Source organism: Falco punctatus (assembly GCF_963210335.1).
Source record: "Falco punctatus genome assembly, chromosome: 2".
Lineage (NCBI taxonomy): Eukaryota > Metazoa > Chordata > Aves > Falconiformes > Falconidae > Falco > Falco punctatus.
This window is the reverse complement of record NC_137581.1, coordinates 7,884,215-7,910,843: the sequence shown is the minus strand read 5'-3', so window position 1 is coordinate 7,910,843 and position 26,629 is coordinate 7,884,215. Positions and strand designations below refer to the sequence as shown.

At 39.7% G+C, this 26,629-nt stretch overlaps 1 protein-coding gene across 14 annotated transcripts in view; it reads right to left on the bottom strand.

Moving 5' to 3' along the window:
* Positions 1-26,629, bottom strand: part of DLG2 (discs large MAGUK scaffold protein 2) — a 1,068,724-nt gene that overhangs the window by 667,450 nt on the left and 374,645 nt on the right. The gene's annotated exons all lie outside the window — the stretch shown is intronic.

The window sequence follows — 26,629 nt, the reverse complement described above, 5'->3', positions numbered from 1 at the left end:
CTCAGGACATGTTCCAAACTCAGATTTCTCATTGTGTTTGCATACGGTGCTTACTTCTGTGGTTTTGCTTCCCAGGTTGCTTTTAGGGGGCCGGGGGCTCATTTTTGCTATATCTGCTTTGGGAAATATCCTGGCATGCCATCTATTCCCCTTCAAGTTGTAAACTGGTGTTAATACATGTTGAATTGGCCAGAGGCTTTCTAACAAAAATGAAATGCCATTATATTATATAATATTCCAAATGTGAGTGCATATTATTGATTATAAATATCTATGGAATAGCTGTTTATTCTTCAAGGGAGAACAAGTAAGTTCTATATATATTATAGAATTAACACTGTACTACTATATTTAATTTTATTTTTAGTATGCAACATCTACCAATCTCAAGTAATTATTAGAAAATCAAGCAAAAAGGCTGTAAGGAATAAATAAATGTTCTCTTGACAGTCCACCCCTTTCTTGCTAAAATTAGAAATAACCCTGTTCCTTCTGCATTTTAAAATCCACTCTAATTATCCCCTGTGAATTTGTGAAGTTTTAACAGTAAGAGACTATACATTTGTTTTTAATGAACATCAGGCTTCACTTTTTGTGAAACGGAAAATCTGCACTGAATTCAGGCTCCCACCTAGGCATGAGTCAACGCCACCATAGAAAACACATGAGTTTTTAACAAATAACAGCAATGCGGAAGAGCCCTGTCAGCAAAAGGGAGACTCATGTTGCAAGGATCACAGGTTTTGTTAATAGCAAAACTACCATGTCTGTAGCTATGCATCCAATATTATTTTTTTTACAGAATATTTAATTCCTAAGGTACTAAAAAGCATTTTTACAAAGGCCACATTCATTATGATGCATTTGTAATACTGATCCTCACCTTGCAGTAGATCACTTTAAAAACTTTTTGTTTCTAAGGAATACAACTTTTAAAAAGGAACAAGGAGAAAAAAACCCACATTTTTTCACTCTCACCTGCAAGAGTAAGTCTTTTTTTAACACCACTAGGCTAAAAAGTCATTCAGGGAAATCTTGAAACACTGTTGGTGTAAAGAGTGGCAACTAATTGTCAGAAAAAAAAGATGGTATAACACTTTTAAAGCTTTTCAAAAGTATATTCTAAGGAAAAAGGACTTCTAGCTCTGCTTAAAAAGGATTACTGCTGTCATACAACAGTATTCTTAAGAACTGAGGATTATATTGATGCTGTCAAACTTCAGGCATTTAGGTTTTTCAGCTAGGAGAAGAGTCCGTGGAGACATGGGAAACTCCTGAGAATGGCTCAGGGCTTCAGTGCACTGAGACACCCTTTGGAGGCTGCATTCCCACCTCAGTGAACTGGAATGAATTGAGGTCTGAATATTCAATCGAGCTCATACGTAAAGGATTTTTATATGACAAAATCTAAAGTAACTTATTTTACAGTGTAATGTGTGGCTGCGGATTCCCATACATCAAGATGAAGCCTACCAGGAGCCACTGGGAGGCATTTAAAGGACAAGTCCACAAGGGCTGATGTGTTATTTTGGCCACAGCAGTCTTCTGCATATATGTAGTTTAGTTCATGGATTTGGTTCTGGAGACTTTTGAAAAGAAACGTGTGGTTTCATAAACGCAGATGGAAGAAATGCTCCCAGAGCAGTAAGCACTGCTCTACCGGAGGAAAGATCAAATGCAAAAATACAAAGTAAGGAACATCTACGTGGAGATCATTAACTGAGGCGGAGCCAAGAGTGAGTTTTGTTGCAAAATGGCCTTCCTTCAGAATATAAGTGATTGCTGTGTATAAGGACATGGGTTATAATTATTGTGCTGTAATCATTGATGATAAGACACCAGCAGAACGTATCATTTTAGGGGCACAGCATTTTAGATAGATACTGAAAAAGCCAAAGGAAATTTACAGGAGAGGAAAAAGAGTGATGATGGATTCAGAAAGCACAACCTAGGAAAGACTGAAAATGGGATATTACATGGGCATAGTGATCCGTTAGTCTCCACTGAGGACAGAATCCAGAGAAATCATCCTAAATTAGCTGCTCTGAAAAAAGCCTCTAACTGCTAGGGTGCTGAAACATTGAAACACATTCCTTCCAATCCTACATGCTATGAGTCCATAGCTTTCACCCATGAAAAGTTTATTCCCTAGTAATTTCAGCAATTTTAAGTGGAGCAGGATGATTAATAGCCAGCTAATAGCAAAAGGCACATTCCTCTCAGCTATTTCTTTTAAAAAAATATAAATATATATATATATATATACTCACTTTCAAAGTAAGATTGTACGAATGGCACCAAGTGGATACACAGTGTAGAAATGTAATTCTCATTGTAAAAATAGGGTTTTGAATAAACTACTCAAATGCAAGTAAGGTAGCATTTATAAACAGCATTCTTCATAAGCATCATATTGTACGTCGTGGATGTGACAATCTTAAAAGTGAGACTGAGTTTCCAAAACAGAGTGTATTAGATGCGCTGAAGTATCACTTTGTCTCTGTCTGCTACTTCAGAAGGCTATGGGTTTCCTTCAGTCATTTCTGACAGCCACATGCACATCTCGGATCTTGCAGGCCATCTAAAATACACTAGATGTCTATCTTAGACAACTGCCCTCACCCCAAATAGTAGTCTTTTTTTTTTTTTTTCCTTTTAAGGAGATCTTTTATTTGCTAACAGACATTGTCATTGATACTAGTTATTATTGGGTATGGATATATAATTTAAATATGAACTTTTGGCATGTATTGTATAGAAAATCTCCTACTCTTTAATTAGAAAAAAAAAATGTAAGTTTCAAACTACTTCAAATGTTATGAACTATGACAACAGTTGTGATCCCTTGGGAGAACTCACTTGTAAAATAGCGAGTGTTTTACACAAGACCTAGAGACAAGTTTCAGTTTCTAAGTCAATTTCCACTTTTAGAAGGGCTTAAATACACCTATAGACTGGAAAGCTTTGTTAATCTGTGGAATAAGGTAGGATCAATTTAGTGCCATGGAAAAAAGTAGCACATATTAAATACTAAGAAGTCCCTTGGTCCAGGAAAAATTACCTTCACACAAGAACATTATACAGTACCATGCAATGACCACACAAAGAAAAAGGAGGAAAATAAGGTTTTCTGTATAAAAAAAATCTTCATGAGGTGAAGAAGATCTCATGAAAATTACAACTACAAAGCTCCTATTAATCTTTGTAGAGGGCATTGAAGTACTGCTATGCCAAGTAACAGTAACACAACACCAACACAGGGAGAAGAGATGTGTCAAGAAAATTGTGATCGTGTTTTTAAATAAAGCAATGAAAAATTGTTACACTTACAGGAACTTCAATATACTGAACAGTATCTGTGATCGCAGTTCTAAATTCAAGTCTGTTCCTTATGCCTGTGATGTAATTACTAGATGAATTCTGTGGAATTTACAAATATGCAATTACTAGTCACTAAAATCGGCATTTAGCTTGAGGTTATACACTTTTGTGGCAAATAATTGCTTTTAAACTAAAAATTTCAATTATGTCAGGCAATGAAGGGAAGGCAAGTTTCAATGAAAAGCTCAAAAATGTATAGGAAGCTACAATTTCCTTTTAAAATTTGAGTCATTCTTCTTACCAACTTACAACAGAATAATAAACAGTTGATAGCACATTGGCAATAAGTCCAAAAATACTTTTAAAGCAGGCTTGTGAATGAAATGAAAATTCAGGAGCAGCAGATGGGTTTAACTGCTGTTAAATGTGGAGTGGTTTCCAAGAACATGTTGTATGTAATAATAAATAGCCGGAGACATAAAGTTTCCTGAGTAGTTTAAATCCTGAGCATCCAAGTTAAGTGAGGGCTTTCAAGATTTGGCTCGCTGCAACATCGCCACATTTTACCCTCATCTACAGCAGCAAAAATGCTTGTTATTGACAACGTATGTCGGCAATGGTTGCAATTAAAGCAGCATTGAACACAGTTTCACAAGCAGGCAGGTTTAACATGGGCTTTCTGAAACAAGAATAGTTCTTGGCTGTGCTTGCAGGTTAATCACATTCAGCACCAGCAAATTCATTGTCAGCAGTGGATAATTATGCTAGTGTACACAATGCCTCAGTTTGTGCATATGTTTTACATAATAACCATGTTACGAATTGCCTCCCTTTCTAATTCTTGATCTGGATGCGGGAATTGGGATGGCGTGCTGCATCTAGGATTTCTGCAGTCAGGATCTGACCACCTCCATGTCTCATGCCCTATTGGTTTGAAGCAAAAGTAAACTCCTGAAGGCCCAGGAAAACAGGCAGCAACTTCTCTGTTTGTACTTAAAGGAGTTCTGGCTTCATCTCCTAATCCAAAAAAAAAATGGCTTTGTCAGGTGGCAGTTATGACCAAGTTAAAGCTTGTGCACTTGTTACCATGTATTGTTACATTTGAGTGACACAAATATTTGTGACATAGAATAAAATTGGAACTTTTAAAGCCACACAGCAATGTGCAGAGGCACAGATAAAGAAGGGTTCAAAAGAATGAGTACGACTGCCAAAGAAAAGAAATTTACATCAGGATTTAAGCCCAGAAAAAATCATTGCTGTTATCTCCTGTTAAGGCAATTGCTTCTGTAAAAACAAGGGGTTTGTAAGGAACTTGGAAAAGAGCATCACTGGGTCCAAAGAAGTCTCTGGAGTTTAGAGCAGACCTACACTTATTAACATATGTATCTGCTTGCATAGACGCATCAAGGATGATTCTGGTTAGTTAGTGTATAATATCAGTGTCAGCTTAATACTACCCTGGACGAGCTGCAGAGAAAGGCAGTAGTAGGGGAACAAATGAAAGAAAAGAAAGGTAGGGAACTGGTGAAAGAACTTTATCAGAGAAGAGAAGAGATGTCAGACCTTCATGTGGGTTACCAAGTATACGCTGGCTCTGTTGCTGACCTATTCCTTTTCATTGCTACTCAAGAAAATCCTGTTTTCTAAACTATTACCCCATGAAACATTTCTTTTCCCAGTTAGTTATCTCCATGAAAACAAATATTGATATAACTATTGCAAAAACACATCTCTAATCCTAGTATTACACTCCACTCATGTAACAGACAAAATTAAATTCAGTCTACAGATGCTCGTGTAGCATTCAGTGACCACTAGGTGACCAGGGGTCTTCTAAGAGATCTTTCTCATCCCTTGTCTAGTACTTACTGTGAGGCTTAGAAACTAGAGATTACTCGTATCATCTGGGAAACTCAGCCATTCACGCAACAGTCCCCAAAGCATGCCTTTCATAAATAGTTAAATGCACCAGCTCTATACACTAACATACTTTTGGTCCAGTAAGTTACCTTAGCAGAGGAGTATAATTATTTTGGAGATTTCCAGAGCTGTTGCTTCTTTCCAATGTATCTCAACTGAAATATCCTTGCTACTGCTGCCAAATGGATGCAAACCTACTCGGTTTGGTTGCTCCCTGCTCAAGTTGTTGCCTGTGCTGGTTAGTTCAACCGGCTGCAAGACTGTAACACCACTACTCCTGGAAATGGCCATATCACCCCCAAAAAGGGGGAGCTGAGTAACAGGCTCAAGCCTGGACCCTCACTGTCTTCACTGTTAGATGTTACTTGAATCCCTGGCTGGTTTGGGTCGCTGCAGCTAGGCTCCTTCCAGGCCAAAACTGCTCTAGAAGAGTTAAGTAGGGTGGGCATGAGCCAGACTGTGCAAACATTAACTTCTGTTCAGCAGTGTCTAGACAGCCACTTTCTGCTATCAGAGATGCACATTACCATTTCCTGAAGTATGAGTACCCAGGACTGCAAACTGTATCAGCTATTTTGCTACATCTTTTTCTTTTCCCATTTGCAAGTCTCTGACTTGGGGGGGGGGGGGGGGGGGGGGGGGGGGGCGGGGGGAGGGCAGGTCTAGCAATGCAAATATACTCGCTTTCAGGTTTCTATTAATCAGAGTTATCAGTGATGACAACTCCACTTCACTGGAGCCATCCTGTAATTTGAAAGTGCTGAATATGGATCACAGTCTGACTGATACTGTGGTAGGGGATTTGAGGGGTTTTTGTACATTATTTTCACCAGCTATTTAGACAGGGAATAAGAGATTACATAATTAAACCTAACCTTTATTGCAAAGTACTTAAACACAGGCTCAGTAAAGCGTGGTCTGTTTTCAGATATTTCTCAGCCAGTTGTACCAGCTACAGCAAAAATGGATTTGATACGCATGAGCTCCTCTTTCACAGGAGCATCTTCTGATAAAGTGAGGCTAGTCATCAAGCACAAATATATAGGTTTGTAGGATTCCACCCCACACACACCCCACCCCCCTGAAAATTTAAACAAATAAAGGCCTTTTCTTCCCAGGCAGCCATTTTTTAACAATTAACATGAGCCTCTTTTGCATAAGGTAGGCTCACATATCCTGCCAGACTTCAGATCAGCAATGCTGCTCTTCAGCTGAAGCCAATTCAATACCTTTTGCACCCTCTCTCATGAGCTGCTCACTCTAAATGACCTTCATTTAATATCTTTTTCTGTAACATTTTGGAGATCATCTTTCTAATGCCCAACTCCTATCTGCTCCAGGCGTTCTTCCCAAAATTGGTAACAAGGGTTAAATACACATCCCTGCCAAATGTAGTCATTTTCCAGTGTCTTACCTTGAGTCTACTCTGGCAGTCTCTGTGCATGTCTCCTCTGAGACCAGACTGGTTATTAAATTCCAACATTAGGAAACAAATTGTAGCTCGGGACAATTTTTTCTACTAAACCTTTGCCAAACGCATGAGAGACTTTGTCTACAACCAGCAGCTCTTGAACAGGATTATATTCAGTTCATGAATTATACACTTTAACAACAACAAACAAGTTCTTTATCTGTCAAAACCTGGATATTTCCCAAGCAGTTTTGGCAATTGGTCTGTGGTCAATATTAACTTAGATTAATTTCCCAGGAATAGAGGCATATTTGCACCCACAATCTAAAGTCTTCTTCTGTACCACAGCAGACTGTTCAGTCTTTATCACCTGTAATGCCAAAGCTATTTCCAGGCTTCACAGAATGGAATAAGAGGATTGAAAGAAACTTAGTATTTCAGTTATGAATATCATAAATTAAATAAGATTCTCTAGTTCTCTCAGCTTCCCAAACTCTATAGTAAAATTAAAACATTAATGTCCCTCTCAAACAAACCACTTGTATTGAGGATATAGGTGTCAACATGGATCAATGTTATGATCTACCATTACTCCCCAAAAGCAAATATAACATTGAACATAACTTAATTCGGCTCTGACCCAGCAGCCCACTTTCTTCCAGAGAGTATCTGCTCATGGCTTTCTCAACCTTTCCAGGTCCTACTGCCTGTGAGGATATCACTGATATGCTTCCCAGTGAAACACTTTTGTTGTCCACCACAATTCAAACAGCGATATAAGCAAAGAGTATCTTCCAGGGATGGAAAAAGCATAAATGTACTGTTTTTCTAAGGTGTCTGCTGATGCATCAAGCTCATAAAAACACCTGGCATAAATTTTTGCTGGAACAAAACCGGTTCTTTTCTGTTAGGTTTTTTGGGTTTTGTTTGTTTGTTTGTTTTTCTTACCAAAGCTAATAACTGTGCTTTCTCTGTCAGTCCTTAGGTTAAGGGACATTTTCCCAAATGGAGATCGATTGGTCTCCACCATCTCTTCTGATGCTGCTGGAGAATATAACCGTGCTCATCAGCTGAGATGAGGGTATTCATGCCATTTTAGTACCAGCGAGACCTGTTTGGCCTTCAGTTACCACTGGAGAAATGTACAGGTTTCCTATAGGTGTGGTGACATATCTACCACGGACATACTGGGGGATGTCTCAGATACCCTATGACACTTAAAATGCTGCTAAATGTCTGTGTTTGGGCAGGTTTACTACTTCTGGAGAATATTTTTCCAACCTCCACCCTGCGTCCTTCATTTTTAGGAATGCCACTGAGGAATGCAGCTGAGGAAAAGGAACTCCCATATTTTCTGCTAGTAAAAGAAGTATGTTTTCCTTAGCACCATTACAAGATGAGCGTCTTCCAAGGTGCAGAACATCCATCCCGTTAGTTCAATACCTCTTCAGCGTGGGGTCTCCAAAATAAACTCTGCTTTTCAGAGACCTCTCTCCCTGTTTAGCTTTTGCTGGTGTGGCTATGCTTCTTTACTGGCAATAGGTGCAGTGTATAACTCTTTTACTATCAATAGCAAATTTACTATACAGTATTCAAGCCTGTACTTTTCTAACAATGAAAAAAACTGTTTCTGGCAACATAATGGGGTGTGTGCCATGTCCAGCTTCATAAATGTCCCATTTACTTCAAGTTCAGTGCTGTATTTATCTCCTAATGAACTGCTGTTCCTTGCTCCTATGAGGATTCATCAGAGCAAAACATATTGTCGGCTCTTGCCAACTTTTGCAAAGCGATATAATCCATCCTCCTTCTCACATCTTTCCTTTTGTGACACCCAGTGGGTTGGCTTCTGTTAACTAACTGCTTCTGCAACTTTACATGCTTTTTGCTGCAGCCAGAGTTGTCATGCCATACGCTTGGCTCTTTTCTCTTACAGTGTTGAGGTTCTCGGTCAGGATATAATCGTCCACCCATTGAGCAGAGTCTGAACTTTGTCCCTCCTTTTGTTTGTCATATTCTTACATCTTTCCCTTTGGGAATCTTAGTGATGTTCCTGAGTTGTGTTTACCCTCCCAATCACAAGAGCTGTGCTGGGATGTGACTTGGGCACGATCAATCCCTCCTCTGCTATTTTCTGCTACAGGGCAGTTACGCAGGCTTGACGTGCTCTTGGAACAGATTCAGCTGAGTGACTGAGAGAAAATAACCACCGGGTGTATGTAATACAGAATATAGAGACAGCACATGTTCATGGAGCACACCGAGGATCGGCCATGTGGGGTGTGCAGGAGACTATGCTTACGTCTCAATGCACACGTAACCAACACCATCTCTCATCAGCAACTCAACCTCCAAGCAATGCCAAATGGCTCTTTACTCACATTTTCCTCAACCTTTCATGCTTACAGGGTAAAGAGCATTCCTCATCCTCCTTTAGTTCAGTTTTATAGTATTTTTGGCTGAGGCAAGAAAAGCTATTCAAATGTATCAAGGATTTCACTCCAGTGATTATGAGAAAAGAAGCTGCCCTCTGCTGCTATTCACTGCTTGCAAAACTAGACTGGTGTTTCTTTCATGGTCTTCCACCTTCCTGGAGGATTTCTGCCCTGGTGAGGGTGGCTTTGAAGTGTTTCACTCTCCTCCTCTGTGTATTTTCTCTGTTCCTTTTAACTCCTTTTATGAATCATGCTCAGCACTCCCTTATTTCTGACAGTGTTTGCACGAGGTCTCCTTTAGATTATTCCTGGTTTCAGCCAGCTGGGAATAACCAAAGAAATCTGGCATCACCTCCCATGACCCAGAGGCTGTGTTTTACTGACATGAACACAGAGGCAGTCACTGGTGATCTCAGAGAGGACTGATCTAAAAGAGGTCTCTCATGAGGCTTGTCTCAAATATACCCTACTTGATTTAAAAGTTTAATTTCAAACCTGTCCTTCTAACAAAATACAGCTAATGTTACTACAAACAAAATAAAAGTAATTACGGTGAAAGACATTTGGGGGGTATAACTATGCTGTACATTTGAGTGCCTTCAGGGGCATAAATGTACATTTTAGCTTTTGTGCTATATCCAAATAAAGAAAATATGCCGATTCAGAAATATGTTGGCAGGAAAATTTTATGCTGTTTAATTTTAGCAGGATGCTAAGTTATTAGGCATTGACCTCATGACTCACAGGAAAAAATTGTGTATTTAAAGAACAGAAATAATTGCTTTACCTCAGTAGGTACAACTTTCCTACTTTTAAAGGAGAGTGACTGTTTAAAGACATTTCCAAATTTAATTGTTCTAACATTAAATCTCCCCCATGACAACAGAACATAATTTTTATGAAGTTTCTTTCTTAATATTTCTGAATTCTCTTGATATGAATTTGTAGTGAGTTAATACTTATATCTGCTTTATGTACTCACAGCTCCTCAATACAGTGAACTCTTCTTCTATCTTTACGTTTATATCTCTGGGATTTTAGAAGCCTGCAAATCTTCATATTACTCTGTGAATCTGCTCAGAATATATTTATACATACATTATGCTTATGTCATGTATATATAATGTTATCTCTTTTGACTTTATACAACAGCTCAGCAAGAATGTGGTCATATTCAGTAGATGCAGGGATGTGTATTTATTTGTATAGGAAAAATTATACAGCCTCAGTTCTTCCTCTAAAGTATTAATCCTCTTTCTGAGGCACTACGCTGAAGAATTATGTCACTGAAAATAGAGTTACAGGGCAACCACAGGGAAAAAAAAAGAAACTGTAGTTTGGAAAAGTACTTTACATAATACTTGTAAAGCTCACTACCACGAACATGCCATTCACTGAATCTCATGACAGTAATAAAAATGAATAGTACCCTTTAACGCCTTCACCATTTAGACACATTTCACAAGAGTATAATATGTGGGGTTTTTTTACACAAAACTTTCCCTTATTCACTCTGCCTGCACAAAATAGCTCAAATTTCTTGCAGCTGTCAGTCTCTCCCCACAGCAACACTAAACACCTCCCTCACCCTGATCATCAGTCCCCTTGCTCTACCAAGACCATTATTTATGAGAGTGATGGCTGGTGTGTACATTTTGGACAAACGGAACGTGGGTGAGGGGAGGCACAGAGATGAAGAGATTAAGGGAGTATCTCATGGGAATGCCTCCTGGCAACATTATTCCCTCAGGTGATATGGGAGGTTCTGCTACATCACCAGGCTACTCATCTTCCATAATCCTTGATGGATAGGCAAATGATGCCTAACCCTTTAAAAAAACCAAAACTTTATGGGTGAAATTAACACTACAGGATTAAGTGCTAGTGTCAAAGTGCAACATGTAATCAAATGTTTGATTCTAGTGAGCTCACCGGGAAAAAAAAGGATGCCAATTTCACCTTAGTAGCTCTTGAGACTCATGACTGCAGGTTGTCTGTCACAATCATAGCTAAATTTGAAAAATGATAAATGAGATTTATGACAAGATATGGATTGTTCAGGCATTATGTTTTAGCATGAATACTTATCAAACTGGACGGAAATTCAGAATCTCCTCTACATTGACTAGAGAAATAGCAAAAATAAATCACTTCTAAGATGAGATTTCTGGTCTGATTAACATCATCTTGATCAGCAATTCCTTAAATCTCTCTGACCATGATCATGAATGATCCTATTTTATACAAACATATACACGCACATCCATTGCACACAGGAGACAGAGCTAAGGTTGCCATGGGAACTTCCAGATTTTTTTGCTCTGGTATAATTAAAATTACACAAGTTCAATGTTTTAATAATTTAGTTTTACCTTGTAATTAACTGTGTTAATGTTTTCTTTAGGTAAGAACTGAGTTATCTGATGGGTACAGCCCAATGCAGTAACTTCATTCAATATTTCCCAAACCTGGTTTTCTAAACAGCAGATATTTTAAACCGAAGTCACTGTGCAGGGATGACTATGGTATAGTATAGAAATAGCTGCGTTCAACCAGCTGCTTCAGTGGCTGATAAATTTGCCTCCACGGCAGCGATGAACCTAGCACAAACTGTGTGACTGGACTGTAGGCTGTGCCAGCTTTTGGCATAGGCTGATGCTGAGGGATGGAAAGAAGTAGAACACACCTGGGACCTGATTCCTCCCCTCCACCAGCAGCCGTTGCCCCACACGCATTCCATCCACCATGGAGAGCACTAGCAGTCCTCAGCCTTGCTCCCCCAGCGTTGCCCTCCACTCAATCTTTCTTGGTTCATCTCTTTTCTTCTCCTATGCTCTTTCAGGCCAAGTCCCAACTTTGCCTGAGTGTTCAGAAAACTTGAGTTAGCTCTGAGTGCAGGAATGTGCTCAGGTTCCTCACTCTAAACTCAGGCTCTGGGTTTTCGGAAGAGGTGAACTACAAACCTCATTGATGTCAAGAACTAAAAGCATGCAGCAAATAGTCTTCCTCAACAAGTCTTCCCTCCAGATGAGAGCTTCTGTGTCTTAAAAAAATTGCATGAAAATACCAGAAAAGAATGGTCATTGGAGTCATCTGTCTTTTCAGTAAAGGGAAACTGAACCTTTTGGGCTACCAACCTCTAGAGCAAGACATGCTATTAAAAAAAAACAGCAGCTTTTTCCTCCACTTTTGAACATGTTGCTTCCTCTAAAGACCTGGCCCTTGCAATAGGTTGTACACAAAACAGAGAATACTCACACTGTGCAAGCATTATTGATCAATTGCAGTAACGGTGCCACAACTGACCTCAAGAATATTAGCTTTTTACGGCTAATATCAGCAGTTGATATACAGGTCAGTGCTGCAGACATGGAAAATGTGCTTTCTGAAGAGCCAGCTGGTGTATTTGAGGGGAAAGGAACTGAGAAAAACCAAGTCTTTGGCACTGTAATGAAATGAGACCCTACCATCCAGGTCTTTATTGAGGAAGGAGTTTAGTTAAAAATTCAGTATGTCTCCTCCCTAAAGGAATAGCACTTAATACATGTTAAAATATAATTGTATAATTGGAACTCAAGTGTTTGGGTTATGTAAAAGGTGCTGTAGGCGTATCAGCTTAGACAGAGGTAATTAGATCTTGTATATTAACATTTTTCCCTTAAAGGAATAATCAGCAATATTTTTAGTAGTGGGGATACTTCAGCCCAGAAGCTTGGGGGAAAAAAGGTGTTGTTTGGAACTCCTCAATTAGCCCTGTGTTTGCTTTGTTCCTACCTCTGTCACTGACCAGACTTTAAGACTATTTTGGCAGTAGATTGCCCACTTAATGCCACCCCAGCTGGGTGCCCACACATGGCGACACTGCTACTGCTTTTGGTACAACCAGTATAAAACTGAATCACCTGCAAGCATCAATCATGGCACTGAAAGTAGGACTAGATAGTAGCATTAAATAATACAATACTTGGCACGTATATATAGTAACAGGTAATACACTGAAGCCACAAAAGAAGTCTGTGGCAGGGCCAGGAATAGAAGAAATCAGAGCTTTAATCTCTCCTTGAGGCAAGGGTTAACTTTTTATGCAGACAACAGTAGAGCAACATATCACTGCTTAGCTCATTCAGCTTTAAGGATACAATAAAACCAAATATGTTTATTTACTCACAGTAAGTCCAATGACAATCAATGGCTCTACAGCTTTTGAGTATCCAATTGAAGCCCTTGAAAAATCAAGTGGATATACGGGAGGATAGGTTACTATATCATAGGAGGGAGATAGGGGAATCTCACTGATTTCTTGCATTTTCAAATACATTGCAAAGCTTTCTAGAGAAGAGAACCCGTTTATTTTGAGAACGGTACATGGCATCTCTAGAAAGTGGAACAGCAGAGCACAGATTAAAGATGTCAATTTTAAAATGATTTTTTTTTTTTTTTTAAAGTTAAAAGAAGAGATGTACAGCTCCTCAAGCCAGGAAAAAAAAACACATTCAGACAAAGCACCCATGTACAAGGGCTGCACCAGGTATTTTCTCATTTCATTAGCAATTCATGCTTGTCTTTTCAAATAGAAGAAAAACATCCCACAGAAGAAATCCCATGAGGAAACCCCAGATGTTAAGCTTCTCATTGAGAAGTTTGCAGCAAACTTTGGAATTCAACAAAAATCTCAAGTGAAATCAAGAGAAGGTTAATCCAAACTAGAAATATTTCCCCAATTATGTCCATCCATGCAATGCCCACTGAAAAAGCTCCCTATCTCTGTGCTGCTCATATGAGGCTTTCTAAGGAGTTTGAGAACAGTACAGATAACTTGTTTCTAGGTAAGTCAAAGTCTGTCTTGGTAAGTGAAGAGAAAAAAAAAACCTGCTTTTTGGCTTTGTTTGTAAAGTCTCAAAAGATCAGGACTTGTGGACTGAAAGAGCTGAGTAGCCTAAACAGAGCTGTCTCTGCAATGCTCACCTACACTGACATGAGAGGTCAGAAGAAGCAAGGAACGGTCACCAAGACCCGTAAGACAAGCTCTCCTGTCTTCCCTTAGTTTGACCTGCACCACGTACATGACAAAGAGATGGACAGCACTTTTCCAGAGGCATTTTCAGCACGAATATCAAGCAGCAAAATTGAATTTTGCCCTAAGGCTAGTGACTGGAGGTTTTCAATACATTTAATAAATGATTTATTTTTTTTTAAAGGCAGAAAAAAACAGAGCAACAATTCCAGAGCTCCTTAAAAAATTCAGAGCCTTTTTCACTTGTCAGTTTTTCAAGGTGCATTTGTTTTAAAATGTGTTTTCCGTTGTGGGATTGTACCTGAAACTGATCTTGCAGACAGTAGCCAAGCACAACAGTGCACTTGGGAGAGGGGAACAGCAGCAAGCCAACGTGTCTCTGAGCAGTCTGCACTTTTCTTAGGGGTCAAGCAGGAGTTCAATGGCAAGCCGCTAAATGGTTGCTTGTACCAACCCTGCAGGCAAGGCCAATAGGTTATCTACAGCCAAAGCAGTGATGAAAACAGTTGTAGTTGGTAGCAAACATAGCCAGAAGGCCACCACCAACTGGAAACTGGTTGCTTCCAACCACAAAGCTCCCAAGTCCTCAGGTGTCTCTGCTCATGTTTATGGTGTTTATGTATGGTCTGGTGATAACACATAGAAAAAAATAAAAACAAAGTACTTTTGGGATCTCACCTGCTAACCTATATATATGATGGATGCCTACAAGGTCCTTCTTTTCTGGAAGCAGCATGTAACTTTAAACATCATTACATAGGCATGTGTTGGATGTAGAATTATTTCGCTCACACTGTAGGCTCAAGAACATTATGATGAAGGGCAGAAATTAACCTCACTTTCAAAGCTTCACACACAGAAAATGTAATTTGCAGAGTAACAAGTTCAAGAACTATTCAGCTCTTTCTGGTTTTCAACACCTTCTCCTTTGTCCTGCTACTGTTTCATTATTTTCTTATTCTTTGCAGTACACGCTAGTCTTTTTGGGTGACAAGACACCATTCCATATTAGTCACACCAGGAAAATGAATTTTGTCTTGCAGCTGTTAAATGAAGATTATCAGAACTTTTATTCACATGCAGAAAATAACAATAGAATAGCTGAGGGCACAAAAAAAATAAATTGCTGTGTTTACTTTAATTGGTCGCTTTTGCATGCCTTGACTTGTACTCAGAAAAGCATCTAATGCATTACTACATTAGTCCTCTTTAGTAAATTTTGTGCCAAAACTTGTTGGCTCTAAGTCCAACTAAAATCCAACAGATACCAGTGGAATACATGTAATGTTGTACTTTATACCTATTTGATGTTTTCTGAACATTTTGTCAAGCTAATCTAACCATGAGAGGAAAAGCAAGAGCAGCCTATCTTCTGGGGACTTCCAGCCTTTAAAAAGGCAGCAATATTTTCAGACCAAATAACTAAATTTATTTAGGTACCAACTCTGATGGAGGTCTGAGAAAATTTTGCACATAAGCATCTCAATACAAAGCCCTAACACTACTTTATGAAGTGAAACTACACCAAATGATAGACATCTTATTTAAGTGCTGTGTCTTGATATCAGACATTTAGGTGGTTTAGCCAAATCTGGAATTCCTAATACAGAGGTATTTCACTACAATATGCTTTATCAGTCTTCTGCATCAGCTTCTCACTGTCTAAGGGAATAAATTATGTAGGAAATTCAAAGCAGAATCTGCTCCTGTTCCCATTCTTGGATTAATTTAATTTTAGTTGCTCTTAATTCAAACAGGTAAAACCTGTTCTTAAGAAAGAAATGCTTCAAATACATTGGCAGGATTAGAGGTTTTGACAACGAATCATGTTATTATTTACTGCACTATTCAAAGTCCTGTTTGACTTCTCACTCTTGCATAAGAAATTTCAGGGACATGTCAATGTGCATTTTCTATATAAGGCAAATAGACCTCTGTATCACAAACATTTTTGACACTTTCAGATGCAGCTTTACAGCCATAAACAGATATTCCACTTCTCCCACCCACCCACCATCGCATCCAAGGCCTACAGTCACCAATTTTTCAGAATTTAAGAGTGGGAGTATTGCTAATGTACCAGGTGAGAGCAGAGTTTTGTGACCTCTGTGGATACGTACATATACCTGAGAGGGTATGGACATGCTTCCCTATTCCTGTCTGCCAGTTACTCTAGAAATGCCCTGGTCACTTCATTCTCCTTCTCAAGCACATCCACTGACCTGGGATCTAACAGTGAATTTTAAGTAAGAGCCAGCAACAGCAAAGAAAGCACGTACGCATATTTGAGAAGTAAAGCAAAGCAAAGTAGGAGATAACACATAGGGCTGAATAAAGGAAGTACTGGAGGAAAAGAAGTACTGCGTGGTCAGATCCTTAGAAGGTGCTTAATTGCCATCAAAAGCCAAGGTACCGAAGTAGCTCAAGGATCAAGACCTTAAAGCCTCACAAACTCTACCTGAACTTTTTCACTGATAGAGAAACTGAGCAACAAAAGGTGAAATCCTAGCCCTGTAGAGCAGCCCTTACCACCCTAGCCCCCAGGAACACCCCCAGTTTTATCCAAAGGAGCTAAACCAGGTCTCTCCATATTTGCCACTGGATCAATGGAGGAACAGGGAGTAACCCTCAGAACATTTAACCTCCTTTCCCTTGTTTGAAACACAAGGGAAAAAATGTTTCCCAAATTTCCTTCTGTTTCAGCTGAAGGAATATTTCACCCGGTATTGCTTAAAAACCAAACCGTTTCTTCTGCAAAGTGAGTTGTACGGCTGCATGCTAAATCCCCTCTTATTTCTCCTGCCTTCAGTGAGACTTGGATGAGGTGATTTATAGAGGTCCTTTCCAATCAACATTTCTATGATTCTCTGATTACTTTGTACATGTTCTTATAATGTGAGCTGACCCATTCCTATCTAGGCTCTTTTCTTTTACAAATAAACCGAAGACAGCAGAAAAAAAATCATCAGACTACAAAACAACTAATTCTCATTTAATAACAGGGACTTCATAAACTTGTGGAGCCCTACGTTGTCCCTCCTAGTGAATACAAATAGTCAAGAAATAGCTGGTGTTTGCACAAAGAATGTGGATTGGTTTGAGAGCAGCTCTGTTTCTCTGGCTCAGCACACTTAATATTTTTATTCCAATTATGCGGGCAAGTAGTAGTTGCTAATGCTCTGTGCAGAGGTGCTGCAATCCAGCAGCAGTAAGAGCTTTATACATCAGATCTGTACAGATTAGCAACTGTAGAGTGCAAATTAAATCTCTTTTTCAGGAAGCCAGCTCCAGCACAAGATGCAATAGCCTGAGGTTTAACTCCCAGCTCCGCGAGGGAGTTGAAGCTCCCCTGTCCCTACGGCTGTACCTGAGCTGAGGAAGCAAGCATGAAGTTCAGCAGCCCTACAGCAGTAATACCTTCCAAACAATAGGTCCTTCTTCATAACCAGACCTTGCAACCCTATGAACATCTGTCTCACAGATGTTGCGCTTTCCTCTGTTTCTACTAGCTTCTGTCATCTTTACAGGCTGTGGATTTCAGCTGGAAAAGGCATTGGAAAGACACGTGCTAAATGGGGGAAAATTAAAGAGCTACATGCCCAGAACTCACGTGGGGGTTGATGCATATAGTAAAGAGTGCAAAACACCAGGGCTTTCAGGGAGGAGGTGCAACAGGCTTGTCTGTAATATGTACACACACACAAAATTAGATCAGCAAGTGCATTTTCTAGGTCATCTTCCTCTCCCTCCTCTGGTCTCCCCCTTCTCCCCTGAGTTTTCTTAATTGTTCTGGAAGGAATACGTTTCAAAATGTATCACCGAACTTTGTCTTATGAAAATATATTGTCCCGGTTACTTTACATCCCAAACTACTGTGTATGGAATATTAGTCCTCCGTTAACTTTGTCAATACAAAAATGTACTATGCTTTCTTATGCTGTCAAGTATCTAGGTCCTACCCAGCTAATTTATTATCTTACTTAAGCCAAGGAGCAGAAATTCAAGCACAAACTAACACAGGCAAAGGAATGTAATAAGTAAGAAAAGTATTTTTTATTATTATTATTTTATAGGTACAGTGCAAAACACTGTTACCAAAAGTACTGGAAAGAACTTCAGTCACAGCTCTGCAGCCTGTTGTGTCCCAGATTTGATGGGACTCTATAGCACTTTGCTTAATTTATTGTAGACTGCAGAATCTGGGATTTAATGTGTAGTTTAAGAGAGCCATATGGCCCTCTGAACTTGGCTGAATGCCACTCCTAGCGATCAGCCTAACCAGAATTCCTAAACAGTCACAAAAATTGTGTGATGCCATTATGATTTGCCCCTTTGCAACAGGTTTATGTTTATCTGCTTGTCTGCTTCCTGCCTCGCATGTCATCACCCTATGACTACTGGTAAACAATCTTTGCAAAATAAAAACTCAAATAACCAGAGCTCTGGAAAGTGTTTCTCCACTACATCAACTTTATTAGATAAATTAGATGATAGTAGCACTACTTGCATGGGTGGAGATAAGATCCTGTCAGCACTTTCTTTGGAAACCTCCTTTTCCAGGGACTTGCAATTCAACCATAACAATTTGCTATGGGCAAAAGGAACTATGTTTAATACGGACTGGAGTATTCCTGGGATATATAAGAATTTCAAGGCATCTCACTGCCAGCTGACATTAACTCTCAGAAATAACATAAGTGTATATGCCTTTTGCCAAGTCTAAGGCAAGTTTGTTACAGATTTGGGCTTGGAGCTCTAACACAATATACCTGGGTATATTCCAGGTGGATTTTCACAGGTGTGGTGGTGGTAAATCCCGAAGAACAAAGCCTGACAGCCCTGTTACGTCTCTGCCCTATTTATTAGATTTTTCAAGCTCCTCGTTGTGGAATCATTAAGTGACAACTTAATATTATTACATCTACCATGCTGAATACATCTGTTTCTTAGCCTGATCCTTGGTTCCCAGGACAAGTGGTTGAGAGAGGCTCATGTCCATGTTGCTAGTAAAGTGGCATTTTTATTAAATCAAACCGCGATATGTTGCACGCTTGCAAGTATCATATAAAGGCAAGGGGCAATGGTGGGAGATGTTGGAAGATATAGTCAAGAGCAGGGGTCCTCAAACTTTTTAACCAGGGGGCCAGCACGCAGATGAAGTGGCAGGCAGTCATCTGTGGCTGCTTGGATTTCCCCCCCAACGCCAGCAGGGTGGGGGGGTGGGGCGGGGGTTTCTGTAAATACTGGGGGGTGGATTGAGGACCCTGGGGGGCCGTATCTGGCCCGCAGGCTGTAGTTTGAGGACCCCCGGTCAAGAGGATTGGCAGTAGGCTGCAAGTAATCTTCCTTGATGCAGTCTCATCCATACTCCCTCTTGGATAGCGTCCCTCAAACCATGCCTACAAATTGCCTTGAAAGAACTTGGGAGCACCCCAAAATACAGCCAAGGAAAAAAAAACTAACAGGTTTGCAATGTGGAATATCAGGAGTCAAGTACTTGAGTATACTCATCAGCCCTCTTTTACTTAGCAGTATAGGCATATCGTAGAAAAAAATTGCCGCTGGTCAAGGTCTGTAGTTACAGGTCTGCCTCCAGAGGGGAAGAGCTCACACATTGCAAAGAAATGTCTGTGTCCATATTGTCTTCTGCAGGCAGCTGTGTGTTGACATAAGCTCGGTACTGCCCTTGCCATAGCTACAGAGGCTCCAGGTGATTCATTGTGTGGACTTCAGCGCTGACACCAGCTTACATCTTTCTGAAAATCTGGCATATTCCATCTTAATTACACTGAACAGCTGTGAGCATCTCCTAAAGGAAATCTCCCCAGAACGATGTGTTAGGATTCTCAGAATCAAGATTTCTGAAATGTCAGTTTGAGGGAAAACTGAAAACGAAAATTTTCAGTTTCACTGAGAGTCAGACAGTTCCCCAGAAAGCCTACTTTCTGGCCTCATACAACTTGGTGAGGAATGTTTTAGTAGCTAAGGGGTGCAGTTCCTCATTGAAGCTGGGTGAAGAGGGCCATTTTTAACTTACAGATTCATAATGATACTCTCAATACACTCATTAGCCAAGTGACTCAAAACAACAGCCCCAACTGCCTTAACACTTCATCAGATCACGCTATGCCATCTCTCCTGGGATTATAGATCATTAACTCCCACAGGGAGTCAGAGGAATCCCCACCAGTAATCTTTCTTCCCATTCAGCTTTCCATTGCATTCAGCACAACCCCCAGCTAGGCTCTCTTGAAAAATCCTGTCCCTAATGATTAATGATATTATATCAAATGTTTAAAGCTGAAGGAAATATAATCAGCAAAGTGTACGTAATAAATAAATATCTTTTAATTATGAGAATATTTCTGACAGCTACACTGGAAACATAAAAGCTACTTTTCAAAGATCAGGAGAACTGTTCAGTGACAGTTTTCAGTTTTATTGCTATTATCACTTAAATATATTTATATAACACTTCTTTATCACCATTCACTTCTATGACATCTTTTACAGTTAAGATGAATGTCTATATATAGCCTTCTCTTAGTCAATAATTAGTTTTTAAAATCAAGCAGCTCATGGAACTGTGCAAGTCATTCCAGTATTTATATATTTCTATTTGAGAGAACCTCATTTATGTAACTATTACGTATAATTTAAAGCAAAAAATATATTAAAAAAATTGAGTGTCTGAGCAAGCTCTGAACTTCTCAAAAAATCTAGTAACCCTTAGCCATGTGCCTTCTGCCCTACTTGTTCCATAGGTACACTTCATTGTCATATTTCTAACCTAGTGCTCGTGAACCAAAACAAATCTGCTGTATTACTGGCTTAAAAAATAAACCCATTTCCCACCATAGCTATATGTTCAAAGGTACAGTACAGAGGGCATTCATAGCATCTTTTGCTTCAGGTGAATTTTAAGTGATCTAGGGTGATGAAAATCCGACTCCATTGCTGTGCTACCAGCAAGTTTTTTTGTTGTGATGACAGAAGCATGTACAGCAAGCATCATGGGCCATCCAGTCCAGTTTCCAGACTCTGATGGCAGCTAGAAGCAGATAGTCTGAAAAAATGTGGAAAACTGGACAGTGATTCAAAATGATGTAGGCATTGAAGATCTCACCTACAACGGAAGTTTCTTTCAGTGCATACACTTTTCAAAAAACAAAACTTGATTTAAAAAGCCACTTTTGGCATTGTTTCCTTAATTTAAATTGTCTGCACATTTGTTATGGAGTAGTTTCTCAGGGAATCTCCTACCAGCCACCCATCTCCTTCACGGCGTACAGGGAGCTCGTGGGCAGGACAGTGGAAAAAAATGAGACGCGGTATTCTCACACAAGCAGAAATATTTTTAACACCTGATCTTGATACTTTTAGAAAAATGCCTGGGCATCACTCGCCCAGACGTTGGCCAGTGCCAGTGAGTGACAGCTAGCGAGTGAGCTCACTCCAAAGAAGACTGAAATGGTAACACTTGTTTGCATTCCCTAGCCAGTGACTTAACTCCTACATGTTTGAGGGGATGCGCCCATCATTTCAGAGGATTCATGATCTAACAGTATTTTTTTTTGTTCCATTTTCCATCTAGCCAGACCTCACTGGTGTTACTTTCCCTTCTGCTTGCCTCCTCAGGACCGTTGCCCAGGCCACTGCCTTCCCATCCTACCTCCAGGCTGCTGTCTCTGCATCCTCCTTCCTCATGCCTTTCTCCCACTTAACCCACCTGGATCTTCCCACCTGCCTCCTACCTCTCCTTAGGCTTCTGCCATCCTTGCGCCTCCTGTAATACCGATTTCTGCAACACCCATGTTGACAGATAGCAAACTCAGAATCACTTATGAAGCTGCAGTCTATTCACCTCCAATACCAGAGTACTTCACCAGTGCAATGCTCCCCAATGGTTGGGAACAAGACATTCTGAAGAGTAGGATCCACTTCATCAATATTTCAGTACTGGGAGGAGTCCCTGGCAGGGTTCTACAGCCTTAAAACTTGCTACTTTGGCCTCAGAAAAGTTCAGTCTGGTGGCTTTTGAGCACAAGGTACAGTTCATCTTTTCCCACACACATAGATGATGGGTGGGAACTGCTGGGGTGAGCTTGTACTTGTTCTTAAGCCAAGAGTGTTAAAATGTCGGGGGTTAAGCAATGCCTAACAGAAAAAAAGGATACAGCCAGCTGAACTTGCTTGGGCTTACACCCCATGTCTAGCTTGCATAAATGCTATGCCAGAGAAGAAAACTCCCCCTGCCTTGAGCGCTGTACACTAATACATAAATCCTCTGTGACACAACTGATCATACTCAGAGCCTCTTGCCAGTGGCGATCCTGCGTCTCTTCTGCAGCTCCTTCTATTGCTGAGTATTTTTATTTTAACACCAGAGTGGCCTAACAAGGATAATATGTGGAAGTAGGTTTCTCAGTGCCACTGTCAAATGTTATGCATAGCAAGTGGCAGTAATGTTCCAGCTGACTTACCCTGCTGATTGTATATGAATAGGTAGCAAAATCTTTTCAGAGAGTTCTGGAACCCTATAGAATATATCAGTCTCAATAGATGGATCACAGGAGTCAGAATTACCAGGAATACGTTGGGTCTTCACATCTGTCCAATTCTGGCCCCCCAAAAATCAGGACTGAAATATGTCAGCGGAGTCAGAGGTTATGTCCACATCAGCAAGCAGCAGGAATGGATCCACAGAATGAAGAGCTGGTAAGAAGGACTCAACCACATTACACATATACGCTTTGTGGTTTACTTTGAAATAGTGTTAATCTGTTTTTCTAAACTGAATACCCTTAAGATTTTGCAGAGTACTTGATGTGTTCCTGGAGTGCGTCTATCTGCTTCGCTTCATCAAAAAGGCATCCTGTTTGCACACCCCAAGCCTACTCTGTAATGCAAAACAGAGCAGGATTCATGGGTAGGGCTGGGAGATTAATTTCAAAAGCTCGTTTAAAATTTGAGTGCATATTCTACCTAGTTTCATCCAGAAACAACCTCAGACTGTCCCAAGAAGTGTAAAAACCCACCTGAGTCATGCATCAAGGAGGTAAAGCACCCAAGGTTTTGGGCATGGTCTACTGCGTATCGTACCTACTTGGAGAAGTGTAGAAGTGTTTTCCTGTTGTCTGAAGTTACTGTTTCTTACAATAACCAGGTCTAGACTATGATGGTATAGAAACTATTCTCAATCAAGAACTAAGTGATGTACCAGAGTTCGTTCAAGAGACTACTTATGCTAGTACAGAAAACTAGCAGATTTCCAGTAGTTTGATCATGACAAAAAATAACAAATATGAATGTCAACACATTCAGTACTAGCCCCTACTATTTTTTTTTTTTAATAATCAAACCTATATTGCAACCGTTTTTGCAAAACATAGAAGTTTTGGCAGATGAAGAAACAAGTTGTTTTTATTTTCATGCTCACCTTGGACAGTGGACTAGGTCACTATTTGGCTATTTCAGCTAAAACAGAGAAACAGTAGGGGAAAAAATACCAAAATCAGCTATTGTGCTGGAGGAGTGGTTGTGATAAATGTGCTAAGTGGAAAGAAAGGAGACAGGGAAGAAATGGAGGTATACCTTATACCTTTAAAAAAAAAAAAGACTTTTTTTTTTTTTTTAATCAACTTTTAAATTATGCTAGGACAGATAAAAAAATAAACCCAAATCAAAAGGAAAGTAGGATTTTTCAAAATACCTGGTCAAGGTCAGCAAACAGGGAAGTCACTCATCTTTCAACGGAATCTCCTCAATATCTATTTTCAATATATAGGGGTAAAGGAGATAAGACAGAAGAACACTTCTATGTGAGTGTCAGAACTGTGGCTGAAACGTAATTTAAGAAACATCTCGGCCAGTCTGAAATCCCTTTCTGGCACTCCTAATAAGAGCAAAATGAACAGGATATTAAGAGTCAGGATATAACTCTTCTGCAATACTGAAGAAACTATTACAGGGCCCGATTCAGCAAAGTGAGTAAGCACATACTGACATTTAAGTGCGCATTTAAGTCTCATCATCTTCCGTGAGAATCTGATAACATGCCTTGGCACTCCTCTCGATGGAGATCTGTGAATGCAGGTCTGCCTTACACACAAGCTGTCCTTAATCCACAGACACAAATCTGTCCGGTAGTGGCGGAGCAACTCGAGTCAGGGGACATACATCCATGTTCCAGCCCCTAAGATTATGAACAAGTCCGTTTTGCAGAACACCTCCTGGCACCTGAGGGTCGTATTTTAAAATCTGCTCATCCCCCTCTGCTTCAGCTCTTTACCGCTGTGATGGAAACACGCTTGCTTCCCTGACACAAATGGGAGAAGTGTTTCAATATGTTAAAGTATGTGGAACAGTGGCACTTCACGTGGACACTACCCTGCCTTTCAAATTAAACTGCTCTAGAATTCTTTGCAATTTCAGTGTCAAAGACCATAAAACTGGACATCATTGAAAGTAAAGGTCCAGGACAAGGTCAGCTATCGAAGCCCAGGAAACCCAGCTGAGAGGGAAAGCTTCTCGCAGGCACAGTTAAGACTCCTCCACTGCCTTCTTTGCAACATATGGTGTAGTAAGACATGCACACCCTCTTCCTGCCCCCCCAAATTAACTCCCTGGCACCACCTGTTAGGAGTGAGCAGGCTGTAAAATTATTGCATTGGGAACAGATAAAAATGTGTGTGATGGTTCTGATGTGGTGCATTTCTCTCACTCACTTCTGTGCCCATAGGAAAAGAAGACTGTGTCTGGCACAAAATTAAAAGTAAAAACTGTAAATCAAGACTGCAAGCACTATTGCCTTCCTGTAACTTCCACTGTCCTTTTGAAGGGAGATAGTTAATAACCTGACCTGGTTATTTTATCACTTGAAGATATTTGCCTGAACTTTCAATTCCTTTGTTGTCTATTCCACTACCTATATTTTAAAACTCTTCGCCTATTCCGAGGACCTGTTTTCTCCTCTGTCACCAAGAATACAAAGTGTCATTCCAGCATATAACTCTCTTTCCCGAGTTCAAGAACCATGTGATTGCAGAAGTCATAATATTATGAACATGTTTAGATCCATGATTTCATGCCATGTAACTAAAAGATCCCCTAAAAAGAAACATCCCTATTTCTTGTTCAAACTTCTTTGCTTGTTAAGAACAGATCTGCACCCATAAATCTAGAAATATAAACCTACGTGTCCAAACATGCATCTAGATATGGGCTGCAGAAAAAATGGAAATGAGAAAAAGGTATTTTAAGTGGGGTGATACACTGGTATGTATACAGAATATCTCATGTGCACTTGATGATGGTATCAAAGTGTACTAATCTGATGTGTGTTGAACCAGTCCAAGATAACTCGGTTCACTCATGCTCTTTCTCATCTTTCTGAAACAGATCACTATCCCACACAGTCACTTTTCATTCGAGAAGGAGTTCACACACCACCAGAAGAAGATAAAACATTGACTGTGACTAACTTAATGAGCCTGAAGTGCTAAAGAAAGAGGAGGAACAAGAAGTTTGAAATTTACGATTTTTATTCTCTTGCTTCTTCCTAACAGGATCTGAAAATCATGAAAGAACTTAAGTGCAGCAGAGAATATCCTTTGAAAATCATGCTTACAGGCAGAAATACAAATTGGATACTAGTCCCTAGGCCACTGGCCTACCTTTTTAGAAGGGTGGCTTGCATTTAATTTCCCCTGACTAACATTTCACCTTTGTTAATTAGAATTTAACACTTAAAAACAAGAGATAAGTTTTTCAAGTTAAAATAAAAATGTGAAATGTTCTTACGAAAAAGATGCAAATGAAAGAAGCTTTTAAACTGTTAAACTCTTGATGCTATTTATATCACTAGTGGCATCATGACACAGCAATTAAATTATAACCCTTTCGCTAATAGAACATATTTTTGCCTATTTAAAATGGAAGTGAAGAAACAAGAAACTTGAGTTCAGGAAAGTCTCGAGTCACCAGAGATGTAGGCAGGCTGTAGTTTGAGGAAAAGTAGAAAGCAGACAATTAGTAAATGTTTGACTGTAACCTAGTTTGCGTTTAAGTGTATTATACGAAGCAGTAGGTGATCCATCATCAGCCTCTATCTGAACTACGTTTAGAGAACATTGGGTCATCTACAACCTATTTCATAGAGTTACTTCATTTTATTTAAGCTAGTCTGTCACATAGGAACTCAGAAAATTGTACTGTGTTCCCGAGTTTGTGGACTGTACAACTAAAATTTGATTTTTTTTTTTAGCTTAGCCATTTTTAAGGATTAAAAAAGTTACACAGATGATTTTAAAATAATTACTACCACTACCATTTTTCATGTAACTACTCGTTTCCTAATCTGTTTAAACATAGAGGAGCGATTTTAATATCATCCAGTATTTAAGGACAGCAAGGAAAAGGAATGGGACAAAATATGTAAATCCCCCTAAAATCATGATTGATCCAGTGAGCCAAGAACCAAACTTGTTTACCAAAGGTAATAAGTTTTACAAGCATGCCATCACT